General features: G+C 50.8%; 1 long non-coding RNA gene across 1 annotated transcript; it reads right to left on the reverse strand.

Annotated features, from left to right (window-relative positions):
* Nucleotides 1-1,807: 1,807 nt before the first annotated feature.
* On the reverse strand, nt 1,808-5,157 carry LOC137468131 (uncharacterized). Its single transcript, XR_010995770.1, has 2 exons — nt 4,553-5,157; nt 1,808-2,607 (listed from the first exon to the last, which is right to left on the reverse strand). It is a non-coding gene; the product is annotated as an uncharacterized lncRNA (long non-coding RNA).
* Nucleotides 5,158-16,075: the final 10,918 nt, after the last annotated feature.

Here is a 16,075-nt window from a genome sequence, read left to right on the forward strand (position 1 = left end):
TGTCCCTGCCTTAAAGAAGGACCTTAAAAATCATCTTGTTGTGGGCAGGGACACCTCAAACATTAAAAAATCTGAAGGTGTTTTTGGTGTGACTGCCAAGGGATAAAACTGACATTTTCCCAAGGATGTTCCAGCTCCTTGGGATCTTGGGATTGTGTGGAAGCGCTGGAAGAAAAGGAAAAGGAATTTCTTCCGTGCAGTTCTGATCCTGGAAGGAGAGCAGGCAAACTGCCTCCATTTCTGAGCACCAAATGGATCAACCACCACCATGAATTCCCTAAATCCCTGCTCCAGGTCCCTCCCAGCCAGGAGCTCTGCTCCCAAACCTCTCCTCACTTCTCCCTGGGCACTTCTCTGTTTCTGGGATGGTTTTGGGGGGTGTTTCTCTTACTTGCAGTGAAAACCTCTCCCTCTTCTCCTTCAAGCCCTGTGCCCTCCTGGACCTTCCAAGACCAGGAGAGAGGATTTCCCCTCTCAGATTCCCTCTTGGGCACCCATCAATTCCCGGCACAGGAATGCCAGGGCTCAGTGCCAGCCCCATGCCAGGGGGAGCAGGATTTGTGCCCTCCAGGGCCCACCCTCATCAGACACTCCAAGCCCTGGAAATGGCTGCAGTGCTCTTTAATTGGCATCATTACCTCAGATAATGTTTTCTAATTAGACTATTGATTTTTTTTCCCCCTCCTTGTTCTTTTTAATGGATTCCCCTTCCAGTTGTCCACGAGGAGTGAGGATGGATCTCCAGGGAAACTCTTCCAGCACACAGGTGTTTCACTCCGTGTTGGCTTCCTAATTAGCCAGGAGAAAAATTGTTTGTGGGATGGCAGAGAGAACAAGAGCTGTCGTGTTCCACTAAAGTGGAACATTAATTCCTGCTCTGGAATAACAGGGAGAATAATTCCCAGAGGGTTTTTTTTTTTTTTTTGTCCTGCTTCACAAATCAGGGGAGCTGCCTACAGAGATAAGAAAGAGATTTCATATCCTGCCAAAATTTTGGTAATTTAAAATATTTCTTGATTCTTTGAAACCCAAGAGCCTTCAAACCACTCAGGGTGAGTGTCCCACACCCAGGGCAGAGTCATGGATCAGGAAGATTTGCTGGAAGGCAAATCCAAGCTGATCCTCCCTCACCTCCAAACCAGGCACAGGTTGTGGCTGCCCCATCCCTGGAAGAGTCCAAGGCCAGGTTGGAGCAACCTGGGACAGTGGAAGGTGTCCCAGGGTTTGGAACACGATCATCTTTAAGATCCATTCCAATCCAAGCCATTCCATGATTCCATGAAGATTCTGCAATTCCCACAAACTCCATTTCTCCACAAGTAATTCCCTGTCCACGTGTGAGGATCGAGTGTTCAAATGGTCAAAGTTAGGGGCTGTGCAGCTCTTGTGGGAACACCTTTGGATAACCAGGATGAGCAACAGCTTTTCCAAGTGGGGTAGGAAAACCCACAGCCCTCTGGAGCTGGGAAATGCTGTATCCATGTCCTAAATCCTCATGGTTTTTGGGAGAAAAATGATCCATTGGATGGTTTTAAAGTGCATTTACAACTGGTGACAGAGGCACCCTGCCCTGTCCTTCTGCCCTTTCTCTCACCTTATCCCAGAATTATCAAGGGTGGAAAAGATCTCCAAGCTCTTGCAGTGCCATCTTCATCACCCCAAATCACATCCCCAAATTAGACATCCCGAATATCTACTGTTACTTTTCTCCCAGTTAAAGACAGACAGAAAATACTTGGCTTTGGTGGGGATTTATAAACAAATCTTGTGGCTTCCCGAGTCAGCTAGAGAGAAAACTTGATTATCATTTTACTAATCCTCATTAAAGAGCTTTTCATGGATAGTAAGGCAAATTCCTCTCTCCTAAATGGGTGAGGTGTTACTAATCTGTCTTGCCAACATGGAATTCCAGCAGCTTCATCCCTGGAGTTATTGGGAATCCCATCAGCACCTCATGAGTCTCTGTCTGGAATAAACACTGAGTGGGAAAAGGTTCCTGCCCCAAGGGATTTACAGCCAGACACTCATGGAGCAGGGAATGCCAACATGGAATTAGGGACAAAGTAACCGAGGATATGGGAAATTAAATGGTTTCTACTGAGCTGAGCTACATTTCAAACCAACTCGTGTTTTTAAGCTTTATATTGTATTTTGCAACATGTTTTTGTAGGGGTTGGATACCCCAAAGCCCTTTCCAAATGGTAAATCGTGCCTATAATTCCATCCAGATATTTTTGCATCTTTAAATCCCAGTTGTGATGCAGTGACAGGACAAGAAGTGCCCCATCAGCCCCAGATCCTGTGCAGATCATGTACCTGAGGATGTGGCAGCAGGGATTCCCAGTGGTTCCGGTGTCTGTGGAACCACCTCATTCAATTTAGCACAAATAAGCTGCAGGTTTTAGACATTTTCTGAGTTTCAGGAGCTTTGGCACCCCTGAGAAACCAAACTTCCACCTGCCTTGGTGCTCTGGCAAGAGGATTTCCAGAAGGCCAGGGGATCTGCCTCAGGAGCTGAACCCTTGCTCTACCATCCCAGGAACTGAGGGCTCTGCGAGAGCCTAACCAGGCTTCAGGTCAGATCACAGAATCCCAGAAGCATCAAGACTAGAAGAGACCTTCAGGATCATCCAGCCCCACCAGCATCACCCCAAACCCTGTCCCCAAGGCCACATCCAGACTCCTTTGGGACAATTCCAGTGACTCCAAACCTCCCTGGGCAGCTCAGCCCAAGGCCTGACCACTCTGCCAGGGAAATTTTCTTTCCCAATCTCCAACCTGAGCCCCCCCACCCCCGGTGCCATTTGAGGCCATTTCCTCTCCTCCTTTCCCTTGGGACATGGCAGCAGAGTCCAACCCCCCCCTCACTGCCTCTCCTGCCAGGAGTTGTAGAGAGAAGTTGGAGGAACAGCTCAGATCCAGAAAAATCCAGGAAAGGCCCCATGGGCACCTGAAACAGCCCCAGATGTGTAGGCAAAGCATCGCTCCCTCCATCCTTACACACCTGGGATGGAGCTCCTGGGCAAAGAGTTGGCTCCCTGTGGAAATAATTCCAGATCCAAATACTCCCTGAGCAACCTGGGATAATGGAAGACGTCCCTGCCCATGGCAGGGGGTAGGAACGAGATGGACTTTAAGGTCCCTTCCCATCCAAACCATTCTGCATTCCATAAATGTTCATGAAACTCCAAAAACAATCTTAGAAGGAAACCCTTAAAAATATTTTTAAATTAGAAATATTTATTAATTATTCAAAATTATTTTCCAGGTGTTTGACCCATGCAAGGAGCAGGTAGAAAACAATTTGTATCTGGTAACGAAATGCTCCCTACTGCAAAGAGGTGAAGCCCAGCTCTGTTTTCTTTTTTCTTGTGGCCTGAGCGAAGATGGAAGCACTGAAACCACCAGGAATGTTGTGGGCTCTGTAGCACAGAATGAAACGAGAAATTTCCACAGAAGTTCCCATGAAATGAGAAAATTCCACAGAAGTGAGGAATTTCCATGAGGAAAAATCAAATGCCTCAAGCAATTTTGGCCCCAGCTGCAAGGAAAACAGGATCTGGGAAGTTTGAGGAACATCCTGGTGGGTTTGGTAATGTACAAACTCTGTCTCTGATAGTCATGTAAAATTTGGGATATTTTGGAGAAGTAAATCGACTTCTTCTTTATGAGACTGGGTTGCTGAGGAAGTTGTCATCTTCTGGTGAAAAATAACAACTTATGAGTGGATTTTAAGCCATTATTCAATAAAATTCAGGCTTATCACCACAATTCCTCATGGATACATGGAATTAACTCCAATGAACACCTCTGATTATACCGTGGCAATAGAGAAACTGAGAATTTGGGTGATAAATCTACAGGCAAAGCACATAAGGATAAAAATCAAAATAAATCATTGCTTTATTCCATGTTTATGCAGCCCGGCCTTGAAGGGCTCCACAGTCCTGACATTCCAAGTTTCCTGAGGTGTCACTGAGGGGGCTCAGTCTGAAGAGGAGGCTCAGGGGGGACTTCACTGCTCTCCACAAATCCTTGACATGGAAACAGCCTGAAAACATCATCTTTGGGACTGACCATGCTTGGTTTGGTGTAAGTGGCGTTTCTTTTAGTTATTTTTACCACAAAAATTGAATACCACAATAATTGATGACACAGGCAGAATGGCAACTTCAGACAAAGTTTGTTAGAATTATGAGGTGCAGAAAGCAGCCCCTGGCTTTCTAAACTCCTTCTCAGAGAGGAATTTGGGTGCACCTGGACCCAATCTTAGCCCCAGAATAATAAACAGTTTATATCTAAATGATTATATAGATGTAATTGAACTTTTATACAACTTTGTCTCTCCAGATTAAGAATGGCAATCCAAAAATATTCATATAAAAATAGTGTATTATGACAATGATTAGACTAAAAAACTTAATCAAAATTATTTATTACAGAGTAGTAGCTATGACTACTGACAGAATGCACTATATTGAAGCGATTAAATTAATATAACGATTAATTAAACTAATATACCAATTATTGTGTAGAGACTGATGTCACTCACCGAGACCAAGGAAAGGGGGCTAAATTTGTGTTCATTCTTAAGGGAATTCCCCGCTCCCGGGAGGAATCTCTATGAAAGGAAATGTCCAAAGACTCTCCCGTTAAAAAGTGGGACTGTGTTTTTATGGGATAAAGTGTCAGTTTTCCCAGGCAGCCGTGGCAGCTCAGCAGCTTTAGATAAGCTATCGGTACTTTCCTTTGTTAGTTCCTTTATCAGGGCCGTTATCAGCAGTGCCACATCTTCACCTCATTAGCAGGCTGATTAACTCCGGGATTGATGAGCCAGGCTGCTTTCAGGGTTATTCAGCACCAAAACGATGCCCCCTCCTCATTCACCACTGACAGCTTTGCTTTCAGGTGTTGTTTGAGTCGGTTTTTCCCTCTCCGGGCACAGCATCCCTATCCCATCCTGGTTTTAGGGAGGCAGGATAGGCATGGAAGGGAACAGCTCTTTTCCCTACAATTGTAAGGGATTACATGCCTGAACTCCGAACCGACGGAGCCTTGGCTCCCTCCTCAGGATGATGGATTCACCCCAACTTTGAAGGAAGAAGGAACATTCCTTGATTTCAGAGGGTGCTGGGGAGGAATCTGGGCTTTGCCAACAATTCTCTGTCTCCCACTTTTCCTTCTCCCTTTTTCCAAACGATGTCTGGAGGTGTTTGACGGGGCTTGGAGCAACTTGGGACCGTGGAAGGTGGAACTGGATGGACTTCAAGGTTCCTCTAGCCCAAACCATTCCATGATTCCCGGATTTGATGATTCACAACATCCCTTGCGGAGCTGCACACGAGCTCAGGTCCTTGCTCCCTGTCATGCCTGAAATCCCGCTGGCATCCCCACACATTCCCTTTGCTCTTTCCTGATAAAACACTTGATTTATTCTTTACGGAGGCGACATTTCCCTTTTCCTTTTCCAAGGGTTTGCCGTCTGCATGTTTATTGTTTTCCTCAGTGATCTGGGAGACTCTACAACCTGACCTAATCGTAACCTGGTTTCCTGTTGCAGATAAAATACTGTTAAATGCCTGACAAAGACAGAAACCCACAACACCCCCCCAAAAAAAAAAAAAAAGAAAACCCCATCAAACCAACCAGCTGCTGTTTTTCACTGCGGTAAAGAGAGTAAACAGCTCGTGCTGGAACTCTGAGAGGGTTTTGAAGACAAATGTTCTGTCACACGTTTTGTGCGCAGTCAATTTTTTATTAGGGAAAAACAGAGGATGTTTCTGAGCCACCCAGGCCAAGATAAACACAGGGAGAGGAGTTGTTTTAAGGGGGTAGGACTGGAAATCTTTGTGCTGAAGAGTGGGGACAGGTTCAGGATGCTGCAGGAGGGGCATCCATAGAGTCCCAGAAAGGTTTGGATTGGAAGAGACCTTAAAGCCCATCCCATTCCATCTGCCTCTATCCCAGGTGGCTCCAAGCCCTGTCCACGCTGGCCTTGGACACTTCCAGGGATGGGAAATCCACAACCTCTCTGGGCAACGTTGCAGATTTTCCTTGATTTTTCCTGGTTTAAGATCATATTTTCCACTTCTTACTTATCCGACGAGGTCCCTTCTAAATAGTGACAAGCACATTCAGATATAACTGTACACACACAACATCATTCAAGCCTATCCAAGGAGGGTGTCAGGGAAAACTTTTCTCTCCTTCCATGATAAAAAAGAAAATCAGTTGGGTTTTTTTTTTTTTTTTTTTCCTTTAAAAACTCCATTTATTTTAAGACAGCCACAGCAGCACAGCTCTGGGGGAAATAGAGTGACCACAAGGTTTGGACTTAAAGCCAAACTTCTCCCAAGGGGAAGCACGAAAAAGCCAAACTTCCATGTTGGCTAATTAGGCAGACAAACCTCAGGCATGAAACTGGAGGTGGAGTTCATGGCCAGTGTTTTGGTGCAGGATTCCATGTTTATTTAATTGCTGTTGATGTGAGTTTTCCTCCTTTTCCCCCCTGCTTTTGGGTGCTGGTGGGGATGCAGAGCTGTCACAGGTGCAGAGAATTGTTGCTATTCCTCATCCAAAACATTCAAAGCCAGGTTGGATGGGGCTTGGAGCAACCTGGGATAATAGAAAGTGTCCAGGTGGAACTGGATGATTTTTAAGGTCCCTTCCAACCTAAAACTTCTGTGATTCCATGGAAAATCTAACAGAAGACATCATCATAAAATGTATGCCAGACTACTTTCTTTCTGAAGTGCTGCTCCAGAGCCAACTGAGAGTTCAATAATTTCCAAGAGAGTGTTAAGAAGCAGCAGCAGGATGGGGATGAGAGAAGAAAACTGAAGGCAAGATAACAGCTAAATGTGTGGTTTGAGTGAGTTCAGTGTTAATTTAGGATATTGTGGTCATTTCAGACAGAGAGTGGGAAAGAAAAGGGTGGGGAGTGCTGCAGATATGATTCTACTAAAAGCTAATTTCTATATTAGCACTGGAGAATGGATTTGATTCAGCCACACCTCTCCCATTTGGAAAGGAAAAGTGCATTTTCCATTTTGAAATGAGCGCTGATTTCTTGAAGTCTCAAATGTCAGTGGCAAAAGCATCTTCCATTTCCAAATAAATGTGTCTGAATTGATTATTTCATCCACTCTCCTCAATCCGTGGAGGACCAGGTACAAAATGAAGCAGTTCCTGACCAAATCTAAAAGTTTTACTACAGCTCTTCCCGAAGTGCTCCATCAGGGTGAGTTTATGGTGGAGTTCGTGTCTCATTTTTCATGAAACACACGTTGAGAACTCCAAGTCAGTTCTTCCCAAGTTACAGAGAAACAAAAGGGAAAACTCTCTGATTTTGAACTGCCACCATAAAATCTTCGGAGGCTGACACATGGAAAGACACTTCAGGTCACCAGAGAAAACAGGGATCTTTCTGATTCAGATTTGGCTGCAAACATAGAGGTGCTGCTCCAATTATTAAAAAAAAGTTCTGTTTTCAATTAAAGGAGAGACTTTTTAAAAGCTTGGCATTCTGCAAAACAGCCTGTATGGATAAAAATCATGCTTTTTAAGTTAAGGACTCAAAAATCATGGGCAGTAACCGTATGTTTTAACAGGATAGTTTGTGGAAGGAGCATTACCCAGAGCAGAAATCCCTCTTAAATCTTCAGAGGTGCTTTTCCCCTGGACAAAGAGATAAATGGAACCCACTGGACCTGCAAATCAATTTTTGTATTGTTAGACACAAGTGCAAATGAGTCTTTTGCACTCTTGACCCCAGACAGGCTGACTTTGGTAAAGGCAGGTCAGTCCCTGCTTCCTTTATTGCTGAGCACTGATAACCCCTCCGAATTATCTCTGCCTGAAACCTGGAGGTTGTGGCGGGGAAGAGGATGAGAAACACGAGTCCTTCCCGTGCTCTCCTAATTCCGCAGCTGGGACAAAGCCGGGGGCAGCCGAGTTCACCGGGGCGGCAGCGATGGCGGCGCCGCTCCCTCAGCGCCCGGCCCCGGCCCCGGCGGGCGGGGAGCCCTCGGCAGCGCCCTGCTGGCAGCAGGGAGCGAGCCCCGGCCCGGCCTCGGTGCCCGTGGCGCCGCAGAGGCGAGCGGAGCCCCGCAGGAGCGGCTGCCTCGGGCACTGCCCCGGGCCGGGGGCAGCGGCCGGGCCCTGGCCCTGCGGCAGCGCATGGGGCTCTGGCGGTGCCGCTCCTCCAGCTCGGCCCGGTGCCCGCGCATGGCCCCGGCCTTGCGTGCCGCCCCTGCCCCGCTCGGCTTCCCGTGCCCTGCGAAGGCGCCCAGGCCGCGCTCGGTGCCCCTGGCTGTCGCTGCCACCGGCAGGGACGAGCCCCGGTGCCCAGGCAGAGCCCTGAGGGACAGCCCTGCTCCCCGGGCTCCCACGGCTCCTGGAGCCGCTGCCCGCAGGTCCCGGCACGTCCGTGCGGCCAATTCCTCGTGCCCTGGGCAGCGCAGCCGGCAAAGCCAGGGCTCTGCAGCGCGGGGCTGGGGCTGTCGTGGGCAGCGGGGCCAAAGCCTCTCAGGGCTCGGGGCACAGCAGGGCCACAAGGCCACCAGGCCGGGGGCTGCTCCGAGCCAGTTCCTGCCTGCCCCACTGCTGTTGGGGTGCCGGGGGTGGCCCTTTGTGACACAAAGGGCACATGGTGTCACAGCCCTTTGTGATGTGGGACGTGCTGGTGGCCAGAGAGCCTTGTGACATCAGGGAGCCTCGCCCTGGCTGAGGGTGTCCAAGGGGCGCAGAGCCCTGGGGTGCCCAGTCCCAGGAGAGCCGCTCTCTGAGGAAGAAGCAGCTCCCTGGCTCTGTTTGCCCCAGACGCCCATAGCGATAGCGGCCGTCAGCGGCAGACAACAACTGCGACGAGGGCAAAGCCAACTCCAACTCCTGGTCCCACAGCCCCTTGCCCAGCTGGCTGGAAGCCCCCAGCGGGCAGTGGTCAGGGGCGGTGGGCAGCTCAGTCCTGCCACTGTCACAGGCTGAGGAGGAGGAGAGGCCCTTCACTGGCATGGACCGTGAGCTTTCCCGGTGGGACGATACGCAAGAGACATCCCAGAGGGAAGTGCCAGGGGCCCCAGAAATGTCCCAGTGGACACCCAGGAGCAGCCAAGAGCTGTACCAAGGCCAGGTACGTGTGAGAGTTTGGGAAGTTTCCCTGTACAGAGGTGGGGCACACCAAGGGCTCTATGAACGGGAACAAACCGTCATAGCTCAGGAGCTGTCCCAGTGGGAAGAGGACAGTGAGAAGTACCAAGAGGTGTGCGAGTGGGAAGAACGTGTGACAGCCCAAGAGATTTCCCAATGGGAAATAGAGGGGAGTGGGCAGCAGGGGATGGGATGGGGAGAAGACGAGAGATGCCACGAGCTGTCCCTGCAGAGAGATGTGAGTGTCCCAGAGGATTCCCAATGGGGCGATGCCCAAGAGCATTCCCAGAGGGAAGGTGAGAGGTACCAAGACCTCTCAGCATGGGGACAAGATGTGCACTCCCACATGTCCCAGTGGGAAGACAGGAGAGAAGCAGGATTGTCCCAAGAGCGAGACAGCAGCGGCAAGGAGCTGTCCCAAGGACCAGACGCTGCAGCCCAAGAGCTGCCCTGGTGGGACGATGTGGGGGAGCGAAAGCTGTCCCAAGGGAGGAACATGTGAGCAGGCAGGATCTGTCCCAATGGGGACATCACATCAGCTCTGGGATCTGGGACAGACCCTTGAGCCCAGTGAGGGACGAGGAGCCTCAGCCTTGTCCCCCAGAGGGGCCCAGCTCGGCCAGCCCCGTGGGCTCAGAGGTGGCAGCAGAGGCCGTGCCTGCCCTAACCAGCGCCCCTCCTTCCCTGCAGAGTCCCACGGAGGCCGAGCCGGCAGCTGCTGCCCCGGCTGGAGCTGCTGAGGAGGAGGAGCCCCCCGAGACTCTCCTGTCCCAAGGGGAAGATTTGGGAGACCAAGAGCTGTTCCCGGGGCAGGATGATGTGAGCTCCAGTTCTGAGGAGAAGCCTCTGGCCTCAGTGAACGAGGATGAGCACACCCAAACTTGTCCCTCATCCAGTGACGAGGAGCTGACCCAGGTTGAAGAGGCCATTGAGCTCTCTCCAGCGGACAGCAACACTGAGGCAGAGCTGTCCGAAGGGGAAGAGGCAATCGAGGACATTCCATGGGATAGCACAAGTGACCAGGAGCTGTCTCCAGTGGAAGATGACCAGGAGCTGTCTCCAGTGGAAGATGACATTGAGGTCACTTCAGGAGACAACACAAGTGAGCTGGAGCTGTCCTCAGTGGAAGATGACATTGAGGTCACTTCAGGAGACAACGCAAGTGAGCTGGAGCTGTCCTCAGTGGAAGAGGACATTGAGGGCATTCCAGAGGATGGCACAAGGGACCAGGAGCTGTCCTCAGTGGAAGAGGACATCGAGGTAGATCCAGAGGATGGCACGAGTGACAAGGAGCTGTCCTCAGTGGAACAGGACATTGAGGGCATTCCAGAGGATGGCACAAGTGACCAGGAGCTGTCCTCAGTGGAACAGGACATTGAGGGCATTCCAGAGGATGGCACAAGTGACCAGGAGCTGTCCTCAGTGGAAGAGAATATTGAGGACATTCCAGAGGATGGCACAAGGGACCAGGAGCTATCCTCAGTGGAAGAGGACATTGAGGACATTCCAGAGGATGGCACAAGGGACCAGGAGCTGTCCTCAGTGGAAGAGACCATCAAGGGCATTCCAGAGGACAGCACGGGTGACAAGGAGCTGTTCTCAGTGGAACAGGACATTGAGGGCATTCCAGAGGATGGCACGAGTGACAAGGAGCTGTCCTCAGTGGAACAGGACATTGAGGACATTCCAGAGGACATCACGGGTGACAAGGAGCTGTTCTCAGTGGATCAGGGCATCGAGGTAGATCCAGAGGATGGCACAAATGACAAGGAGCTGTCCTCAGTGGAACACGACATTGAGGCTGCTTCATGGGACAGCACAAGTGACCAGGAGCTGTCCTCAGTGGAAGAGGCCATGGAGGGCATTCCAGAGGACAGGACGTGTTTCCTGAAGCTGTCCCCAGAGGAAGAGGACTCTCCATGGGACAGCACAAGTGACCAGGAGCTGTCCTCAGGGGAAGAGGACATTGAAGGCATTCCAGAGGACGGCACAAGTGACCAGGAGCTGGCTTTAGTGGAAGAGGCCATGGAGGGCATTCCAGAGGACAGCACGAGTGTCCTGGAGCTGTCCCCAAAGGAAAAGGACTCTCCATGGGACAGCACAAGGGATCAGGAGCTGTTCCCTGTGGAAGAGAACATCATGGTGGTTGCAGGGGACAGCCCGACCGAGGAGGAGCTGTCCAAAGTGGACGTGGCCATTGAGCTTCGTCCAGAGGACAGCATGGCTCTTCCCCCAGAGGGGCCCAGCTCTGCCAGCCCCGTGGGCTCAGAGGTGGCAGCAGAGGCAGCCCCTGCCCTGCCCAGCGCCTCTCCTGCCCCAGGCAGTCCCACGGAGGCCAAGCCGGCAGCTGCTGCCCCATCCGGAGCTGCTGAGGAGGCAGCAGCGGGGTCAGTGCTGGCACTGCAGGAGAGGATGGATGACTCCAATGCGGAAAGGAAATTTTGTCAGTTCCAGGATGACATGGAGCCTTTCCTGGTCGGAGACCCAGAGCTGTCCCAGGAAGCGGCTGACTGTGAAGACTGCACAGAGGAAGATCTGTCCCACAGGGAAGTCAGGAGTGACCACCAACTCTTTGACTGGGGAAAGTGTTTGGAGCAAGACCTGTCGCAGGGAGAAGTCAGCAGCTCCCAAGACGCCTCGGACTGGGAAGAATGCATCGAGGGAGTCCTGTATGGAGAAGATGTCATCAGAAGTGCAGAACTTCCATACAGGGAAGAACGCTGTGGCCAAGATCTTTCCCAAGGAGAAGTCTGCATTGGCCAAGACATGTCCAGAGGGAATGGCAGCAGATCCTCAGGACACTCCAATTGGGAAAACGACAGTGACACAGGGCTCGTGCAGGAGTACTGGGAAAACAAGACCGAGCACGGCATCAGGACCAAGCCCTTGTGCCGGGAGGACGATGAGTGGGACGATGATGTGAGCCTCCTGGAGCTGCCCCCAGAACTGAACAAAGACCCGAAATGGGAAGTTTTTGCGGCAGACGGGCTCCCAGTGGCCGTCCCTCGGAAGGCCTGGGTGGAGTGCCCGGCACAGGAGCCGTGCAGCCAAGGGCCGGCGCCTGCCCCACACCGACCCCCCAGCCCCTGGCCTGCCCGGCTGGGAGCCCAGGCCCTCCGCGGGCAGCCGGCTGCCCCCAGGAAACGTCCCTCCCGCTTCAGGCGGGCGCTGCGGGCGCTGCGGGGGCTGTTCCGCTGTCCCTGCCTCAGGCCACGGACTGAGGAGTAAAAGAGACGAGGAAGAAGATGAAGGCAAAGAAGGTGAAGAAGAGGAAGAAGAGGAAGAAGATGAAGACGACCGCTCCTGCCGGTGCCGCCCCTCTGGTGTCGGAGCAGCAGCTGTTCGGTTCAGCTCGAGGGGCTGAAGGATTGCTGCTGCAGCTCCTCCAAGCCAGGGAAGGGAAAAGCTTTTGGTTGGGTCAGCAAAGCCAAGCAAGCCAAGCAAAACCAAACCAGGCAGAGCCACAAACACCTGGGCAGTGAGGCTTGGAAAAAGGGAGGCTTTGGCCCTTCCAACGAACCCAAAGCTCCTCCCTTCCCTGCCCCGCACACACCCGGCCCCGGGCCCTGAAGGTGCAGCGACCATTTCTTGGGCACAAAGCAGAGGCTCCTGGAACAGACTCTCAGCACAAACCACTCCGAGACAACGGCAAAGAAGACAAAGACAAAGAAGATGAAGACAAAGACACAGAAGAAAATGAAGAAGACGAAGACAACATAGCAGATGAAGAAGAGAGACAGTGAAGAAAATGAAAACAAGTAAGACAAAGAAGATAAAGCAGAAGATGACAAAAAAGAAGAAGGCAAAGATGACGACTAAGAAGACAAGACGGAGAAGGCTTATTTAAGAATAGATAGAAAAAGAATAGTAATAAGAATTCAGAAATACTTAGAAGAAGAAAAGTTCTAGGAATAGGAGTAAGAATTTAAAAATATGTAGAAGAAGAAGAAAAAGAAGAATAGGAATAGGAGTAGGAATAGGAATAGGAATAAGAATATAAAAAGTACATAGAAGTAGCAAAGAAAAAGAGTAGTAATAATAATAAGAAGAAGAACCATAAGAAGAATAAGAATCACAAAATGAAGAGAAAATTGAAGGAATAAATAAAACTAGTAAATAATTTCATTTTATTACATATTGTTTATTTCTATTACAGTCTATGATATAGAAACATTGCTATACCATAGGTTGTGATTACAATACATTTTAATGTCCCCACACTGTTCCCGTTATTGAAGAATCTGTGTGTTTTCTAATAAAGTTTGTAAGGCACAAGAGCAGAGTGCCCAGATTCCATGTGCTATCTCTCAGAGGTGCCGGGGTATTTTCTCAGCCCGTGCCACAGAGTGCCCTGTGAGCAGTGAGTGCTCAGCCCCAGCGGCAGCGGGAGAGTTCCCGGCCGGGCCGGCAGGGCAGGGCTGTCGCTGCTCTCTGCAGGCAAACTGAAGGCGCAGGTTGAGCCCGGCCGGGAGAGAGCTGTGCTGGGAAGCCCTTTGCAGCAGGGCTGCGCAGCCGCCGCAGCGAAGCCACCAGAGCCCCGCTCTGACGCTGCCCGTGGCCCGGGAGCCAGGCTGGCTCAGAAAGGCAGCGCCAGTTTGGTGTGGGCGCGGGACAAGGGCTGCTCTTTCCCAGGCTTGCTGTGGATGTAAAGGTGCTGCAAAGGCCCTTCTCCCCATTTGCACTTCTAGTTTGCATACAAGCCATCCACCGGAAGGAACTTGCAGCTGACCCTGTGGCTCAAGCCTTGCCCCTCTGCTCCCCTGTCCTGCCCAGGACCTGCTCCGCAGAAAGCAGCTGTGGAGTCACCTCTGGAGTCCGTGCAACTTCTACATGCCACAGTGGTTGGGGCTGGTTAGAGCTCATGTAGTTCCAGTTGATTATCTGCTGCTCTGTGTCTCCTCTCTCTGACAGGGGTTTCCTCTTCCTTTCCCTCACCCTACCTCACACTTCTTGTGCAGTCAATTCCATGGTGTTGAATAAAATCCGTCTGTTGCCATCCCATGGTCTCATTTGCCCCTTAATTTGGGCAGAGGCCTCTGTCCCTCATCGCATCGTGACACGTGGGCAGGGACACCTTCCACTATCCCAGGTGGCCCCAAGCCCCATCCCCATTTTTCACTGTTTGAGGATAACTTTCAGAGAACCCCAGGATCGCAGCTGCAGGGACAGGAGCTCCTGCTCAGCCCCTGCGGCAGCTCCTGTGTGACAGCAGGGCCGGGCCCTCCCCGGCCCCGTCAGGTGCTGTAGATCCATCCCTGGGAAGAGAGCCTGTCTTGGAAAGAAAGGCCACGTGTTGGCGTAAGATGTTTGTTGGGTTTTCGTTACTTTTAGTTACTTGTGGTGATTTTTGTTGTTCAGGGCCTGATAATCTGCTCTTCATTTAGGAATGCTCCTCAGGAATAAATACCACTATCTCTCTCCCTTTTCTCTTAACAGCCTCTGTGCTTGAGCTTGTAGAATGGCATATGGGATGTGTTCTAGGCCAAAGTTTAATTTTAGCATTCTTGTGATAACTATTTCTACTTAATACCAGTTTATTTAGGTTGTTATTTAAGAATAAATAAGTAAACCAGTTCCTATTTAAGAATAGATAGTAGAAGAATAGTAATAAGAAGTTAGAAATACTTAGAAGAAGAAGAGTACTAGGAATAGGAGTAAGAATTTAAAAATAGGTAGAAGAAGAAGAAAAAGAAGAATAGGAATAGGAATAAGAATATAAAAATACATAGAAGTAGCAAAGAAGAAGAGTAGTAAGAAAGAGTAGGAAGAAGAAGAAGAACCATAAGAAGAATAAGAAGAGAAAAAAGAAGAGAAAATTGTAGGAATAAATAGAACTAGCAAATACTTTCTTTTAATTACATATTGTATATTTATATTACAGTCTATGATATAGAAACAATCCTATACCATATTTTGTAATTACAATACATTTTAATGTCCCCACACTGTTCCCGTTATTGAAGAATCTGTGTGTTTTCTAATAAAGTTTGTAAGGCACAAGAGCAGAGTGCCCAGATTCCATGCGCTGTCTCTCAGAGGTGCCGGGGTATTTTCACAGCCCGTGCCACGGAGTGCCCTGTGAGCAGTGAGTGCTCAGCCCCAGCGGCAGCGGGAGAGTTCCCGGCCGGGCCGGCAGGGCAGGGCTGTCGCTGCTCTCTGCAGGCAAACTGAAGGCGCAGGTTGAGCCCGGCCGGGAGAGAGCTGTGCTGGGAAGCCCTTTGCAGCAGGGCTGCGCAGCCGCCGCAGCGAAGCCACCAGAGCCCCGCTCTGTTTGGGCATCACATCAGCTCTGGGATCTGGGACAGACCCTTGAGCCCAGTGAGGGACGAGGAGCCTCAGCCTTGTCCCCCAGAGGGGCCCAGCTCTGCCGGCCCCGTGGGCACAGAGGTGGCAGCAGAGGCACTGCCTGCCCTGACCAGCTGTAAGAGGCCATCTGATGCCCCCGCATTTGCCTACCGATTGGCACAAGGAGAAACTCCATCCCCCACTACAGTTCCAGCTTGGAGAGAGCAACAGTGCAGGTGCAGTTGCTGTACTGTCACGTTAGCTGTTCCGAACAAGGCCTGGCAAGAACTTGGCAAGGAGTTGGCAAGGACCTGGCATGGCCCCAGCACAGGACAGCCTGATGCGCGGCCTGCTCCAAATCTCTGTTCTTAAGCCGAATGAACTCTTGGGGTGACTCCTGTGGTCCTTCACTGAAGACCCCTCATCTGCCTCGTTAGCACCGTGACAGACAAAGATTGAGAACCCTCCTCCCAAGGACTGGGACTGAGACCCCTACTACAGGGAGGGGGGAAAATGGTGGTCCGACCAGGAATGACATGACCTGTTTCCCTTCCGTAATTCCAATGGACTTATTCTTCACTGTGTTCGTCCTGCCTTGGTGGTTTTGGTGGACTCACCTGTTCCCCCGCAGCAATCACAGGAG

This window comes from Anomalospiza imberbis, chromosome 2, assembly GCF_031753505.1.
Source record: "Anomalospiza imberbis isolate Cuckoo-Finch-1a 21T00152 chromosome 2, ASM3175350v1, whole genome shotgun sequence".
Lineage (NCBI taxonomy): Eukaryota > Metazoa > Chordata > Aves > Passeriformes > Viduidae > Anomalospiza > Anomalospiza imberbis.